The following is an 18,070-nucleotide window of genomic DNA, read 5'->3' as shown; positions in this document are numbered from 1 at the left end:
CCTAAACATTCTGGGAAAGTGAAAATGAAAAGTCATGGGCAGGTATGAAGAGTCTTGTTCAAAAGTTCAATTGGACACAAAGAATTCTGAGGTAAGAATAAGGAAAGAGGTATGGACTGCAAAAGGTGAGGTTGAGAAAACTGGAGGATGATTTCTGAGAGGGATACTGGAGCTCTGTAAAGCCACCAGATCCTCCACAACTGTTGTAAATCACAAATTTAAACACAACACATAGTACTAATGTTCTGCCAGCTTAAATACTATGGACTGCAAAGAAGATTAAAGACTTGTTTTTGCCTTCCAATAACTTCAGAGTCAACATAGTAATTATCCTCATCATTCAGGTTGTTCATGATACAAGGCTTCAAATAGTGCACCAAGGTCAGAAAAGGTAAGGCTGATATTATGAGTGTACTTCCCGGCCTCGCTGTTTTCAGCTAAGGAAATAAAGCGGGACATGCTCTGCATGTGGTCTTCTTCGTAGATACAATGTAGTAAGTGAGCTGAAGACATAAAGTCAGGGATACAAAGAAAAGCCAAACCTGGTGTGCTTTATGAATTATGACTCAGTAACAGAGTCCTGTAGGAGATGGACAGTAGGGGGTCTCCATAACTAAACATATTCATGTGCATTGAAGACACCCAGTGATGTGGCTCACTCTGTGTGAGGATAGCCCTAGAAATAGCAGCTGACGCTTACCAAATTCCTGCTATGTAACTGGTATTGTGTTAATCACTTTACAAGTAATATATTATTTAATCTTCATCAAGAGTCCACACACATAGGCATTACTACTCTACTTTTATAGATGAGAAAAACTGAGGCTTAAATATTAGAAATTTACCAAATGTCATAAAGTTGCTAAATGGCAGTGGCATTTGTGACTCATCTAATTACAAATACAGCTTTTAAACATTATACCATAATGTCAAATGTAGTTTTGAACACACATGATTTGGAGGATGATGTTACCATTCGAGAACTCAGATGGAAGAAACAGTTTTATACACAAAACCAGTTGTGTAAACAAAAATGGTGAGTTTAGTTATGGGTTGACATGTGGTAGAAATAAAACTCAAAATGGGTAATAGCTGAAAATAATTTTAGAATAGATAGAAGGAATGAATGAGAATACCTATTTGGGAATTATCTAAGTATAAATAACAATCAAAGCTATAAGAGTGAATGAAATATCCAGTGGAAAGGGTGTGCAAAGAGTCCAGACAGCTAAAAGCTGTGTTGGGAGTGGGTGAGACAGCAAAAGGAAGCAGGAATGGAAACAAGAACCATAGACAGGATATATCCTGCTGCAAAAAGTCAAGTAAAATGATGGTTCAAGAAAAGTGATTATGGGTTATACTGTTAAATAGAAGGACGAAGTTCTGGTGTTCAGTGGTGCAATGGGGCAACTATAGTTAACAATAATTTATTATATTTCAAAATAGCTAGAAGTTTTCAAATGTCCCCAACATAAAGCAATAATAAATGTTCCAGATGAATCATGTCCCAATTACCCTGATTTGATCATTATATGTTTTATGCTTGTACCAAGATATAACATTTACTTCATGAATATGTACAATTATCATGTATCAATAAAAAATTTTTTTTAAAAAGAAAAGTGATTAAAGGAAAGCTATTTGGTTTTTCAGTTATTCAGTAATGAAAATATCATGACAAAATTTTAAAAGCATGCCGTATTTTTATTAGACACACTGTCATCTATTTCCTTGTGTGATAAATAATGAGCAATTATGAGAAGAATTATTAGAAATGAGGATTAAAGTCTGTGGTCTCAAACTAAGTTAATTGTAACACATTTTGAAACATAGAGTCCAAGTAAAGTGACAGCTAATGGACCATATAACATAAACAATGACCCTACATTTTATGGTCACGCTTTCATGGCTTAGAAGTTTTTTTGCATACTTGTGTGAGATGCTTGATTAAACATATATACCTTTCTGTTTCTTGAATGTCTATTCTCTATTTTTTACTTCTGTGATGAGAAGTAAAAAACTGATGAGAAGTAAAAAACTGATGAGAAGTAAAAAACTACTATTTCAGTGCAGTAACAATAAAAGAGACAAATATTAGCTAATGTATATTGTGTATTGTTATGTGCAAAGCCCTTTTCAAGTACTTTATGAATATATGATCCTTATAAAATGCTATCAAGTAGGTTGCTGTTACATTCATGTCATAGAAGAGGAAACAAATATAGAAATGTTATATAACTTGTAAGTTAGATCACACATTTAATAAGTGGCAGAGACATAATTCTATATGAAATTGCCCTACCAATGGAACAAGAAAACTAGTCATGCATTTGTAGTGGAAATTCAAAGTAAAATCTGAATATCCAGTATTCACATTACTTACTTGCTTAAAAATCCTTACCAGAGCCAATAACAAATTACTTCCAATCAATGTGACATAATATTAAAGCAATGATTACAAATGAGTAGAGTACTTGGGGTAGGGGGAAAATATGTTCTATATAAAAATACAAAACAGTTAGAGGTAACTCAATAGCAGATATACCTTGTTTTATCATGCTTCATTTTATCACACTTTGCAGATACTGTGTTTTTTAAAAATTGGAAGTTTGTGGCAACCCTGCATTGAGTAAGTCTATCTGTGCCATTTTTCCAACACCGTATGCTCACTTTGTGTTTCCATATCAGCATTTTTTTAGCAAGAGAATATTTTTTTAATTGAGGTATTTACCTTTTTAGACATAGTGCTCTTACACACTTAATAGAATACAGTATAGTGTAAATATAATTTTATATGCACTAGGAAACCAAAAAAAATTTTGTGTGACTTGCTTTATTGCTGGTTCACTTTATTGTGATGGTCTGGAACTGATGTAATATCTCTGAAGTATGCCTGTCTTGAGTTATTATAAAAGGGGCCAGACACTTTGGACATGGCGTGGCATGTCACATGGCGAGAAGAATGTGAGGGGCAACCAAGTGTTAGCAACTGGAGCGGGCCAGGGAACAGTGTGGAGACCCTTGTTCAACTACTTCCTTCCACAAATTCCTCATCACACTTTACAGTCTGGTCTTCAGGCCTCCAATAAGTCAGTTTCAATTCCAACCTATTAAAATATAACTTTGATTATTTTCTTCATCAGATGAAAAATATTTGGTGGTCTCTTTCCACCTGCCTTGATACATTTCAAATTTATAAGCATGAAATCTCTCTGTCTTCGAATATCCTTCCCTTCTTCATCCTATCAGAGTCCTATTTATTTTCCATGGCCCAGTTTAAACGTCATTTATTAAGCAACACTTTGTCCAACTCCCCAGGCTACTTATCAGTCCCTCCTGAGGGTTCTTGAAACACTGTATGCCAATATCTTAAGATTATTGTGAGAATGAAATAAAATAATGCATGTGAAAGAACTTTTGGGGAAAAGAAAAAAAAATGTGTAGTGTATACATATAAACAGAAGCAAATCTCTTCACAATTAATGAGACAGATTTTTGCCATGGGTAGGGAACAAAGTAAAAGTAGTAATTCTGTTTTTGGAGAAACTGCACAGAGAGCAGACCCTAAACAAGATTTGAGCAGAAGCAATTATGCACTGTCCAAAAGAGCCTCTAGGCCAAGGTTGTTTGCTAGAAATACGATGTGAGCTACCCATGTGAGCCACATAAGTGATAAATTTTCTAGTAGTCACATTAAAGAGTAAAAATAAACAGGTGAAATTGCATGTAGTAATGTATTTATTTCACTCAATTGCCAAATATCATTTTAACACGTAAAATGCTTTGATATACTTTACCTTCGTTATTTCACACGAGGTCTTTGAAATCTGGTGTCTATTTTACCCATATGGCACAGCTCAATCTCAGCTAGCCACATTTCAAGTGCTCAGCAGTCACACGGCTCAAGGCTAGCAGGTTGGATGGTGCAGCTCTAGGTCATGCAGGCAGTGTGAGAGAGGGCGAACACATACATACAATATTTCATTTGTTGAACAATTTGCCAAGGACTCCACTGAAGATCACCTTGTCACCTAATGTGAAAATGACTGTCCTACATTTTAAAGTATTCTGGTGCTGTAAAATTAGTTTTAATATACTTCTACATTGAATTTCTCAGATTCATTGAATATATTTTCTTGTCCTCTAACCACATTATTTCATCATAGCAAGCATAGAATCAGTTTGTTCTGAAAAGTTCAAATATTCAGAAAACCCAACTTAGGCTTCAGAGTTGTCTAATACAGTGGCCCCTAGTTACATATGGTTATTTAAAATTAATTAAAATTAAATGATATTAAAATTTTAGTTTGTCAGTCACAATACCTGCACTTCAATATTCAATAGCTATATACCTAGTGGTGACCATACTGGGGAAGTGCAGATAAGGAGCATTTTTGTCATCTCGAAAAGTTCTATTGGACAAAACTGCTTTACAAATTCATAGCATAAATTCTGATGGTGCAGTAAATTTTAAGACTGGTAAGTTTTTTTCTAACCTTGATTTACTACTTTTTTTTAATTTTGGAAAGTAGAATATACATTTTAAATGTGTTTTCAAGAGCCTTTCTAAAAGGAATAAATTGACTTATATAACATAGCCTTTTCTGGCTTCCTCTTAATATTCTTTTAGTGCTGCCAAGAATTTATTTAATTAATTTATAAATCATATTAAGAACTTTGCCCCCAAACTTCAGTGAAACTGCCAATTTTTTTTACTGTTACAACCAGAAAAGATCTTTTTTTTTTTCTTTTTTTTTTTTTAATGAACCTAGAGCAAAGCAGGTAAGAGGTTGCTATGGATCAAAATCTTAAAATTAATTTGATTTACTTGTTGCTATTTTTCTGAATTTAGTTTGATTTTAATTATCTTAAAACACGCTTTAATTATCTTTTTAATGATTCTGTAAGATGATACTTAGCGAGACTCTATCCAAGATCTGTTAGAAGACATTTTTACAATGCTTTCACTACCTTGTCTGTTCACAATAGAGCTTCCTAGTGGTTTAATCATTGCACTCTATTATTTTCAACCAACTTAAATTCATCAAGGTCACTATGATTGAGAAATGAGTCCACTTGAAAATGATGCTGGAGTGTTGTGAGTGGGAATCCACTCTGGCCATGCAGTAGCCTGCCAGTCTCATAATAATTGCTTTTTCCATATATTGAAAGATTGTTAACAAGAAAAATTTGTTTAGTTTTCAATAATTTTTTCAGCCTGTTTATTTTACTCCTGGATAAAGATTTTTTTATCACATGTTTCCTATTGACCATTTTCCATGTTAGATTATATCTCTTTATCAATGATCTTTACCTCATGTCCAAATACACAGTGACTATCTCTGCTGCCAATAAAGTCTGTGAACATCCTAAAACAGATAATTAAATGCCAGTTATCATAAATTATTTAAAATGGTAGTAATAAAAAGGAAGATTGAAATAGTAGTTTGTGATTAATTTTTATTAACTACTAATTTTAATAAGTAACAGGATATTTACATATATGTGAGCTCTGTTTTAGTAGCTTTATCATGGATAAGACACACATTTTTATCTATCTTTGTAATTGTATAGTTATACAGATAACTACAATAAAGTAAAAAAAATTAGAAATTGGAAAACAGAGATTCTATAACCAAAATAGATGAAACTAATCAGAACCAGTGATAGGTAAAATATCCATACAGAAAATGAGTCTACCAATATGTCCTGAGATGATGAATTAGTAATGTTCCATGGGAACAACTGGTTGTGGGGACTCAACTATTTAACTCCTGGAGTATAAACATCATTATGGCCTGCTGTTTATAATGAGATGCAGCTAAAACATAACTGAATGAATCTAAATACACAGGGAACACACTGGGAAGAGACAAGATGGATTTGGGAGTAGAGAGATGGGCACTTAGGTTAGAACTATCCACGGATGTAAGTTTATGTTCAGGAAGGAGCTCAGCACAGTGAAGATCTCCATGGATGTGAATCATCTTGAGGTTTTAATTTGCCCTGTACCCCAATCAAGAATCAATCTATCATTAATCCAGAGAGTATAACATTGACTGGCTCAAGATAATATCTTTTCCTGTTAGAACTATAAATATTACTCTAATCCAAGTGGTTGTATAAATAAATGTTTCTGTAACTTTAATATACAACATAAGTAGGAAATAATTGAATTAATAAAAACACATCAATAATTAATAAAATAATTATTTAGTAATATGTTAAACATAAGGATAGTGGATTTTATAATCACTGGAAAGTGTGTGTGTGCTTACTGTATGTTTTAAAAGTGTTTGAAACCTTTAAAAACACTGGGGAAAAACTGAAATTTATTAAAATATTCCAGGCAGTCTGATTCTCAGTTTTAATTGCATAATAGAATCATTTGGAAAACTTGCAAAAATCCTATCCTAACACTAGTATACAGACAAATCAAATAAGAATCTCTGGGATTGTGGAAAGGCCCTTGGTATTTTTTTAGAAAAACCTTCCAGTAAAATTTTACTTTGCAATCAAGGATAATAACTACTTATTTAATGGGATTTTGTCAATTATACTTGCAACAAATTTTTAAATGATGACTAGTATTTGGTGCATAAAATGTACACTATACAAAATTTGTTTATGAGTAGTGTCTTAGTTCAGGCTGCTATTATAAAATACCTTAGACTGGGTAATTTATAAACAACAGAAATTTATTGCTCATAGTTCTAGAGGCTGAGAAGTCCAAGATCAAGGTACCAGCAGATTTGGTGTCTGGTGAGGTCCTGTTCCTCATGTTGCCTCTTCACATGGTAGAAGGGCAAACAAACTCCTTTAGGCCTCTTTTACAAAAGCCCTAATCCCATGATTGAGAAATCTGCCCTCGTCATTTAATCTCCTTCTCAAGACTGTACCTCTTAATGCTACTGGAGATAAAATTTAAACATAGAAATTTTGAGAGGTCAACAAATATAAACCAGAGCAAGTGGCAAAGTTAAATGTTGAAAAAATTAATATATTAAGCATTAAACAAAGCACAAGTAGTAGGGAGTGTTATTTTCCATATACTAAAAGCCCTTCAGATTTTTAAAAACCCTAACCACACACCCAGGATACAATTAAAAATCTACTTACCTTAATCTAAGGTGCCTACTATCAAAATTTAAAGGCTCAAATGAAAATTATTAAATTGAATTTTTACAAGTAGATAAAATTATGTAGCCTACCTGGCACAGGGTAGTTGCTATATTAGAGAGAGACAGAGAGAGAAGAGAGAGGGAATGAATTATTTTATATAAGACATTAACTAAAAGTGGTTAAGATTGGGTGAGAGATGAAGAGTAGTAGCTGGATGAAGAGAGTCTCCAATGATGAAATAAAAATCTCACAAATTTTACTTTGATACTGATATTTTACATCAAATTTAAATTATATATTGGGCCAGGAGTGGTGGCTCACGCCTGTAATCCTACCACTCTGGGAGGCCGAGGAGGGTGAATCGCTCAAGGTCAGGAGTTCAAGACCAGCCTGAGCAAGAGCGAGACCCTGTCTCTTCTAAAAATAGAAAGAAATTATCTGGCCAACTAAAAATATATATAGAAAAAAAAAAATGAGCCGGGCATGGTGGTGCATGCCTGTAGTCCCAGTTACTTGGGAGGCTGAGGCAGTAGGATTGCTTAAGCCCAGGAGTTTGAGGTTGCTGTCACCTAGGCTGATGTCATGGCACTCACTCTAGCCCTGGCAACAGAGCGAGACTATGTCTCAAAAAAAAAAAAAATTATATGATTGGCTAATTTAAAATGGTATATTTTGATATGGAACCTGTCAACTGACTTAAACATATTAAGGATATAGAACATTATGAAACAGGTATGTGCAAATAAATGTTTCTGATTATGTGTGAATCCATGTGTGTGTTGGGAAGACATGGGAGATTTTAGAGTTCCTTTGAAATAACTGGGAAAAATCCACAAAACAAGGAATTAGGAATGGTGAGAGCATTAAGGTCAAGAGAAAAACCAAGGCAGTAAAAACCAGTTGGGATGGAAATATGATAAAAATAGCACTAATAGTAATAGTACCAATAATAACATTTGCTGAAGAATTTCTATATCACTGAATGATGGGTAAGGTGTTTTCAGAAATGGATGTTCATTTTAGCTCAGCTAAAAGAGAGTGATCAGAATCAAGAACAATTGCAAAGTATACTGGATGACGATTTAGGAGATATGAACAATTTCAGTTTATAGGCAGAGGAACAAGATCTAGTTTCTACAAGGATCCAAGGAGAGAGAGAGATCAACAAAAAGCAGAGATGGAAAGGTGTTCCAGCAAAAAAAAAAAAAAAAAAAAAGGAAAGGAAAAAATAAAGAATAGTACAAAATAAAAAATAAAGATGCTCAAGAGTTTATATTTATCTTTCAAACTTATGCCAAGTTAAGTAAGAAGAGATTGTATAATATACACAATGTGTACCTGATATATAAACAATTTGTACCTGAGATAATCCTATTCTGGGATAAAAATAACTGGATACTGAACAAGATTATAAATATGTTGTTCTGTAAAAGATATTTTACCTTATAGTAGGAATATGTTGGAAGCATTATTTTCATAAAGGTGAGAATTTATGCAGTGAGTCATTAAGCCAACATCAAGTACTTACCCCCATATATAGCTCTTGGATTTTTGCTTTGCTTTTATCAAAGGTAAAATGTTTTGGACAATTTGAATACAAATTTATATTCTGGATGATGGCAGGAAAATAAATTATTCAAAGCAAATATTGGCAAGAATCTCTGGATGCTTGATGGTATCCTGTTTTTCTACTAGGTAATTCCCACTTTATTTGCCTTGTCTTTATGAAATATTTAACAGATGCATTATAGGTATTCTCAATTGCTCAGTAATGAATTTAGTAAATTTCCAAGCAATTGGTGTAATATCTTACTATTTGAAAAGAGAAAGAATGTGTCAATTGCAAAAGTGCTCTAATAACAGATCTATCACTTGTCATATTCTACTAAACCTAAGAACATTTGTGAAAGACATGAATCTTAACTCCCCAGCTTTTTGACATGGAACTCAAGATATTTAGAAGTGTTGAGTAATGACAATCTCAGGGTATATCAGATTACCTTCTTATCTAACAAACCAGAGAGAGGTTAAGATGATTATGATTATTTGGAAAAGGTAAATGACTACAGAAAACTGAGAATTGTGTATACACATACACACCACACATACGCTCACACACACACACACACACACACATGGTGAGCTAGTAGTAAAAACATATATTTAAACTAACTAAGATTAACTTTTTAAATACTCTTTAAAGCAAATAAGCCATCAGAAAAATTTGTTAATAACATATTCCTATCATAATGTGTCAAGGCAATACACTGAGAGTTAGTTTTGCTATTACTCTGCATCAGGATTACGGAGTGGTAGAGATAGCCTTTGCCTATGTTTTGGTTAGAGTTTAGCAGATGTTTCTTTTACCTTGGTTCATTTAGTGCTCCCCAACGTCCTGGTTGTATAAAGGTGAGGGAAGTTGCAATTTCTCATTGTAATTGCAATCCCCTTCCACTTTGCCCAAATCTGTCTACTTAAAATGAGACACGGAAAATACCCTGTGTGTTAACATCTCCTCTTTTCCTATCTCCTCATAATATCATTAGACACTGATTAGTGTGAGTGTCTATCAGAAGAGTTAATCCATGAAGACAGAATATTTTTCCATTTATGTGTGCCTTCTTCAATTTCTTTCCTAAATTTTTATAGTTTTCAGTTTACAGTTCTTTCATCTCTTTGGTGAAATTTATTCCTAAATGTTTTTTGATGCAACTGTAAATGGGATTTTTTTTCTTGATTTCTTTTTCTGATAGTTCATTTTTATATGTTGATTTTGTATCCTGCAACTTTCCTGAATTTGTCTATTGGTTCTGAAAGTTTCTTGGTGGAGTTTTTAGAGTTTTCTATATAGAACATTATGTCATATATAAATAGGGACAATTTATCTTCTTCCTTTCCAATTTGGATGCCTTTTATATCTTTGTCTTGCCTAACTTCTGTGGCTAGTACCTGTAGTACTATGTTGAATAGAAGTGGTAGAGGGTATATCCTTGTCTTCTTTCTTATCACAGAGGAAAAGTTTCAACTTTTCACCATTGGATATAACACTCTTTGAAATGTCTTTTATATATTTCCATCAGAGTGTGGTCCCCACATTCATTCACTGAAATAACACTGTTCTCAACATGGTTAACAAGTAGTGCTCATATAAGCATCATTTATAAATGTGTCTTTAAACACTTTATCCATTAGAATGTGGTTACCACATTCATTCACTAAAGAAAAGGAACCAAAAAGGAGTACTTAAATTACATGTTGTTAAAACATGACAGAATTTTGTATTACTAAGAAACTTTACCCTCCAGACTTGTCATCTGTATTTAAATAATTGTGTGTGATACATAGAGCAGTAGAAACTGAAGCTAGGAGAAGTTGTAAAAGAATATTACAGAGTATTAATTTAACACTAGCAGTATCTTAATTCATCTAAGTGGAAGTCTGAATGAGGAAAACCACAAAAGCTTTAATTAAATACATTTTTTGTAGCTTAGCAAAACTTGAAAGTAAGAGAATCACTTCTGATCACTTCTGAAATCCTGTATGTGTAGCAACTAATGGTTATATAAAATAATTTTTTTCACAGTGTTAAGAAAGTGAACCTTTAGCAGTAATAAAATAATACACTATGTTAATAATAAAGTCCCTGATATGAATGTTAACATAAGACAAATTATTAATTTAATATCCTCTTACACCACATTTTAGAAATGCTAATTGATAAAAAAACTGAATCTTAAATATAATAGCACCTTCTTGTAACTGTAGTTTAATATACTCTTTAAACTGATTTTATATAATCATAATTCTTGTATATAGTTACATCTGACAGTGGAATTTTTTACTGTAATTAAAAGACTATGATATCTATTTACTTATTCCTTGGCTGTCATTTTTTAAAAATCCAAAGATGTAATTCTCCTTTGATTTTTTTCCTTAATTTTTCAGTTGTTTTTCTCTTCCTGAATTAGAAGGTTAATTTTGGGAGCTGGGACAACACATATTTCTCTTAATTTAAAATATATTGAAATATCTGACTCAAAATGAAAGAAGCCCTGATTAAGCCTAAAAACAGCAGATAAGGATGCCTTACAGGCGTACTTTAGCTTTTGGGGTGCCAAAGAGCATTCAAGGATCTATTTATACGTATTTTGTGGAGGAAGGGAACATGAAATTTGGTCTTCAAGGCCTGTCCTTTTCTTTTGACTTGGGAGAGTTAAAAAGGATGAAACAAAGACTGTTGAGATATTGATAGTTATTTTCAATGCATTGGTAAGTTCAAGAAATGCAGATAAAAATGACAATGATGACTCTCAAAAATGGTAAATATTCTACCAAAAATATGCCAGATTCTCAGATCTGAACACACACACACACACACACACACACACATACACATGGAGTACTGAAATTAGATTGCATGGCTCACTAGAATTCACTGTTAAATGCTCAGACATTTTGAAAACAGCTTGTTAAACTCTGGATAGCTTGAAATTAGCCATGGTGGGAGTATTTATACCACAGGAATTGTCAAATGCTAAAATTCAGATGTTTTTGTTTATTTATTTGTTTTTTAGTGAGTCAATTTAATAATACATTATTGCCTGTAGGGCTTTTATTTGCTTGCCTTTTTGTCCTTTACTTTCTGTTCTTCAATATTTTGGTTTGTTTTGGGGGGAAACAAAGGAAAGTGACTTATACGTTTTCTCTTTCTACATCCTCACTTTTTGATGAAATCAAATAGACTGTGTATTGCCATTCATCTGCTTTATATTCCACTTCAAGAAACAATAGGATAAAGCAATGGCACTTTAATCTTTGTCCACTGTGTAGACAAAAACAGAATAACTAGCAGCCATGCACAGAGAGACACTGGCCACTATGTATCTCTTCCAATGTGGCATAAGCCATATGAAGAATAGAAGATTTCAGAAAAGATCAGAAGGACAATCCTTTTTTAACCTATAGGACTATTACTACCCTCTATGCATATAAAAGAAAAAAAATACTTGACTAAATATTAAATGAGATCCAACTTCTTTCCCCCTTTCCCCTGCTTAGATTTACTCCTGCTCAGATACTGCTTGTAGCAGACTCTGCAACACCAGCTGTTAATATGAGTAAAGTTCCAAGCTCCTGACTGCATGGGGATATAAGTAATATCAGACAGAACACAAACATCAGTTAAATGGCACATTTCCAATGTTGGCTGGACTTTATCTTTCTTCTGACAATTTCCTAGGATCATACTGAGGAAAAAGGAGATATAAAATGAAATAATTAGCTGATGCTTTTACAACTATTTACCATTTCCAGAATGTAGAATCAACCAAACAAATTCAGGATAACTATCCTAACTGCCAATTCCAATGTGCCAGGTCTTCACTCTATCTGATTATCTGTGGATCATTTGACATTGCTATTTTCTATTCATCCAGTAAATGCTGCTTTATCTTGTGTTTACATCTGTGTCCTTGACCTTCACTAAATAATATAGCTAAGGAATCTAGGATAGTATCTTTAATACAGTGGACAATAAAGAAATGTCTTCTCCTCTTTGCTCCTCTAGCTCTTGGTAGAGCTATTACTGCCATGGTTTCAAACATCACCCTGTTAGGAAACCTATAATCTCTTTCTCCTGCCCTGCCTTCTTTACTGACCCCTAAATTCACAAAGCCAACTGTGTTTTGGTTACTATATCATTATCTTCCCTTGAAAACCAAAATCTGGCTTCCTAAAACTAAAATTATGATTCTCATCCCCTTCAAAGTTTTCTTCCTCCACTCTTCCCCACCTCAGTGAATGTTATTTTCTTTCTTGTGATGAAAACAAGACAGTTCAAAGACATCTTTGACTCTCCCTCTTCCTCATTAGAAACCTCCATCTTGTATTTCAAATGAAATCATCTCTCTTCAGTTTTTTCCCATTACTATCATCTTCTCTAAGTTCTCAGACTTGGATAATGTTAACAGTGGCCTTCAAACTGCATTTATTTAATCCAGTGTATGTTTTTCTAAGATATCCCCATCCTGCCACCAGAATAGTATTTCCAGAATTCTCTCTGAAGACTTCAACTTATTCTCTCAAAAATTTCCTATAGTTCCCCACTGCTAGTGGAATAAACTCTTAGCAAGGCTTTCAAAGCAAGCTGCATCCTATCTTTTCAGTTTCATTTCCCCAAATTCCTCCATCTCTCCAGTAACACTTCCCCTCTATTAGCTCCTTTTAGAGCACTTCTATTTTCCTAAACATCTGTTGATACTCTCTCTGCATCCTAAATACCACCCATTTGATCACCTGATAAAGTCTTTGCAGTTATTCAAAGCCCAACTCCAAATCATTAGCTTTGATTCAAACCAATCAAGCCTCTTTTTTTGCAGAATTTTCCAGCATTCCGTTCCAGCATTTACTTTAGCCTGATGTTTAGTATTTTAGAACTCTGTCATTTCAATCTTTGTTTATTGTTTTTCAGACTTCTACCATCTTTTATTTCTATAATTATGTCTGTCATCTCAATGTTTTTTTCTTCTACCAAATTTGAAAAAGAAAATTCATTTCTGTGTATCCAGCACCTGCCAAAATACCTGACATGTAGGAGACACTTAATAAATTGTACTTTAATAACTATATGGTACATGAGTTTAGTATAAGTAGTTTGGCCAGTTTGGGGGCTCTATTGCTGACATTTTTTAGATGGATTATTCTGTTTCATGTTCTATGGGAGTGTCTAAAGATATACTCTTGCTTCTACAGGCCCAGGTGAGAAGCAATTTGAATACTGAAGAAGTTTGATTGATTCAGTCTTAATATTCTTTATCTCTCATTTAGAAAATGGGCTGAAAAATACTTTCTTAAAGCCATTTCTGTCCTTTTTTCTTGGCAGATATTCTATATTAAATTTTCTTGGCAGATATTCTATAATAAATAGACTGGGGTTGAAATTTTGTAGATAGAATATATTATTAATCATTGATTAAATTAATTTTATGAGACTTTGCCAGTTTTCTTTGAATGGTCCTTTTTTCTTGGCAGATATTCTAAATTAAATTTTCTTGGCAGATATTCTATAATAAATAGACTGGGGTTGAAATTTTGTAGATAGAATATATTATTAATCATTGATTAAATTAATTTTATGAGACTTTGCCAGTTTTCTTTGAATGGTCAAATAACATACCCAGTTTGTCTGCTTGGGAGGAATAGAAAATTTTAAAAATGGAATATAATTATTATAATAATAGCAAGCACATACTATGTGCCAAACATTGTTCTTATATACTTTATGTAAATTAACGTGTTTAATTCTCCAAACAATCACACAGGGCTTGTCAGCATTCGAACCAGGATAGAAACCTAAGTACACTGATGCTATATACCATGTCTTGTATTGCTATGCTGTGCTGCCTTTCATTAATAGATGAAAGCATATGCAAAAGTAAAGACAAACAGAATCAAATAAAACAGGAACTGAACTGAGGTATAAGGGTTCAGTAAAGAACAAATGAAGGAGTGATTAATTGTGACCAAGGGTCCAGAAATTGATTTATGGATGAGAGAATTACTTAGAATACTCACACATGAGTAGGGCTCTGATGCTTCACCAATTTAAAGGCAGATCATATCCCCATAGATCTCCTCCCTCTTCATTTTATGCATTTTTTTCCTGGACTATAACAGCATCTCCCATTTCCTTCTATTTTTGTCATATCACAGTATCATAGGCCTTCACATACTCTTCTCAACCGTCTAATTATTGCAGAGTATAATTATAATAGTAAGTATAATATTAACCACTAGTTGGTGGCATATATATTAATAAAGAACGTATATTCCCTTCACTTTATAACAAAATGCTATTCACCTAGCACTTCTGAACTCAGTGCATTATCAACAGATAATGAGAACAAGCCTAATATCATAACCTTTTATAGAGTCAAATGGTAATACTGAATTTCCTTCCCAAAGAAATACTTAAAGATTTATTGCTCATGGTTTTTTGAACAAATACAAGCTTTTACTGGACATTACTTAAATCATATAAGTTATAAAATATTTATTTTAGCTCCGTTAAGTGTAATAATATTCAGGCAACACACACATTTTTGCTAATTCATTTATTTTAGCTGGAATCTCAATAGGCTTACCCTTGTTTTATTAATAATAAATCTTCCAAAGATTACTAACCTTTTTCTTTCTCTGACTACTATTATACAACTTTTGGAAGGCCTTTAAAATTTGGGGATGCACATGTTTATTGAGATGAGTGATGGCTTCCTGGAGAAAGGAGAGGAAGAAAGAGTTAAGAGCTATCAAAATTGCCTTATCTTTGAAGGATTGGAATTAAAACTTAAAAGTTATCTATTTTGCATTTTTCATCATTTAAGACATTAAAGAGAGAATGTGTGAGAGGATTTGTGTGAAGGTAGGTAGAGTGTGTACATAGCAATGATGGTTAATGTTAGGTGTCAACCATGGGATGTTATGTGTCAACCCATGTTATGTGGCAGTCATAGGATGCCCAGATAGCGGGTTAAACATTATTTCTGGATGTGTCCATGAAGATGTTTCTGAAGAAATTAGCATTTAAATTGGTGGGCTGAATAAAGCAGATGGCCCTCCCCAGTATACAGGTGGACACCATCCAACCTGTTCAAGGCCTGAATAGAACAAAAAGCTGAGGAAGGTCAAACTAACTGTGCCTGACCACTTGAACTGAACGTTGATCTTCTCCTGCCCTCAATACTCCTGGTTCTCAAGCCTTTAGACACCGACTGAAATCTATACTCTCAGCTGGCTATCTCTCAGGCCTGCAAATTACACCACCTGAATTCTTGGGTCTCTAGCTAGCAGACTGCAGACTGTGGAATTCTCACCCTCCATAATCATGTGAGCCAATACCTTATAAGAAAAGTCTTCCTGCATGTTGATATCTCTATCTCTATCTCTATCTCTATCTCTATCTCTATCTCTCTATATTACCTCTGGTATCTCCCATAAGATATAAGTCATTGTCATAACTTGTGGCAAATGCATATTGTTTCTGTTTCTTTGGAGAACCCTTGATTAATACAATGGCTTTTAAAAAACTTTTGGCCCAATGCAGATTTGCAGATTTGCAGCACACTATCCACTATGTTTTCTTTCTCTGCATCTGGGAACACAATTAGTCTCTAAACTGCAAGCCAAGCACCAAGTCCTTTATTTGCAATTTCTTTTGTTTTTTAAATTTTTTTTTTTTCTTAATTTTGGGAAGATACATTGTATTCAGACTTGCAGCACAGCATCAAAGGGAGCCGGTATGCTGACTGTACCCCTGCTCCTCAGAACTGTACGTCGTGGGGAGGTTTTCAGAGAGCTAATGGAATCAATTTTAATAATATGGCCAAGAAAAGTAGAACAAAACAGTCAAACCCCATTGACTTGCATAGCTGTGCCTCAGGCCAAGACAACACAGACCAATCAAAGATGACTTGAATCCTGAGATCCGAGGAAGAATGGAATCAAATAACAAGGATAATCATGGCACTTAGTGCAGTTAAAAGTGGTTCTATTAGAGGGCATTGATCTACCCTTGTGTACCCTTTTTCAAAAGATATTCAGTTTAAATTATCCTTACAAAGCTTCTTATCAACTTAAAAGTCCAGTGACTGGGAAAAGGTTTTATATAAGCAGGCAATGAGTGACACTTCAGAAGCACAGCTGTTAAGTCTTTATATTAACATGGTTAGTATTTTACACTTTCATATTCTTTGCATGTTGTTCAATTTCTTTGTCTACTCTGGTCAATATTTCTTTACATTAATGAAAATAACCATTGACATGCATTTGGCTATTAAACTAGCTATTATAATTTATTATACTATATATATTAAATTTATTTAAACATAATATTTTATTCATCATCACAATAACTCTATGAAGTAACAAGGGCTGGTATTATTTATTATCTCAAATGTTTAGTCGAAAGGCTGAAACTCAGGTTAATGAATTCATATGAGATAGCCAAGATTATATGTCTTTGCTTTTTCCAATCCTATGCTCTTTCCAATTTCAGTTTTGTCCTCAGCATTTGTCTAAACAATCATTCTGTCTCTCCTAGCCACCTTCCTTCTCCATTCTCCATGCCTACTATATTAAAAATATATAACTGTCCTCAAACCTCAAAGATATGCTATTCTATTTTAACAGAACTGTCAACTGCATAGAAAAAAAATTAAGGCTCTGAGACATAATCATCTTCAATTTTCCCTTGCATGATTTATCTACACCCACATGCTCATGCCTTCTTACTTTAATTACAAAAGAAGTGTACATACTTCTTATTAAATAATTATTCTGTCTATGCTTCTAATTTTGTGCCCTTGTTCCAATTTTGTTCCCTTGGGCCTATCGTTATTCCTTCTCTTCTCTTCTTTGTCTCTGTCACAGTTTGAGCTTCCCAGGCAGACTTTGAAACTCTGAGATTTGTATTTGGGAGGTTTATGAAGTTGTTCTCTGGGATCAACATGAATGAAAGATGAAGCGAAGAGGATTAAACAGTGTGAGAAATTAAAGTGCAATGTAGTGGCTACAAACCTTCAGCATATTTCATAGATGCTCTGGAGTAGGAGTGACCCTTCAAAGTTATCCTGATTGAAGTAAAGGATTAAATTTTTCCCCTTCATCAAACAGTCATGGAATGTGGGCTGACTCATGGGAATATAAACTTCCTTCAGCTATCCACAAATTTGGGGGACAGACTCAGTTCTGGTTAAGTTTATTTGTATGTATTTTATTTTATTTGCAGCTATTTGAAATAGGATTAATTTCTTGTTTTCTTTTTCAGATTGTTTTCTGCTGACATACAGAAATGCTACTGATATTTTTGTGTTGATTTTATATCCTGAAACTTTACTGAATTTGTTTAGCACTTCTAATAGATTTTTGGTGGAGTCTTTAGGCTACTCCAGGT

Source organism: Eulemur rufifrons, chromosome 15, assembly GCF_041146395.1.
Source record: "Eulemur rufifrons isolate Redbay chromosome 15, OSU_ERuf_1, whole genome shotgun sequence".
NCBI classification, from domain to species: Eukaryota; Metazoa; Chordata; class Mammalia; order Primates; family Lemuridae; genus Eulemur; species Eulemur rufifrons.
The sequence above is the reverse complement of the archived record's forward strand: the minus strand, read 5'-3'. Positions refer to the sequence as shown.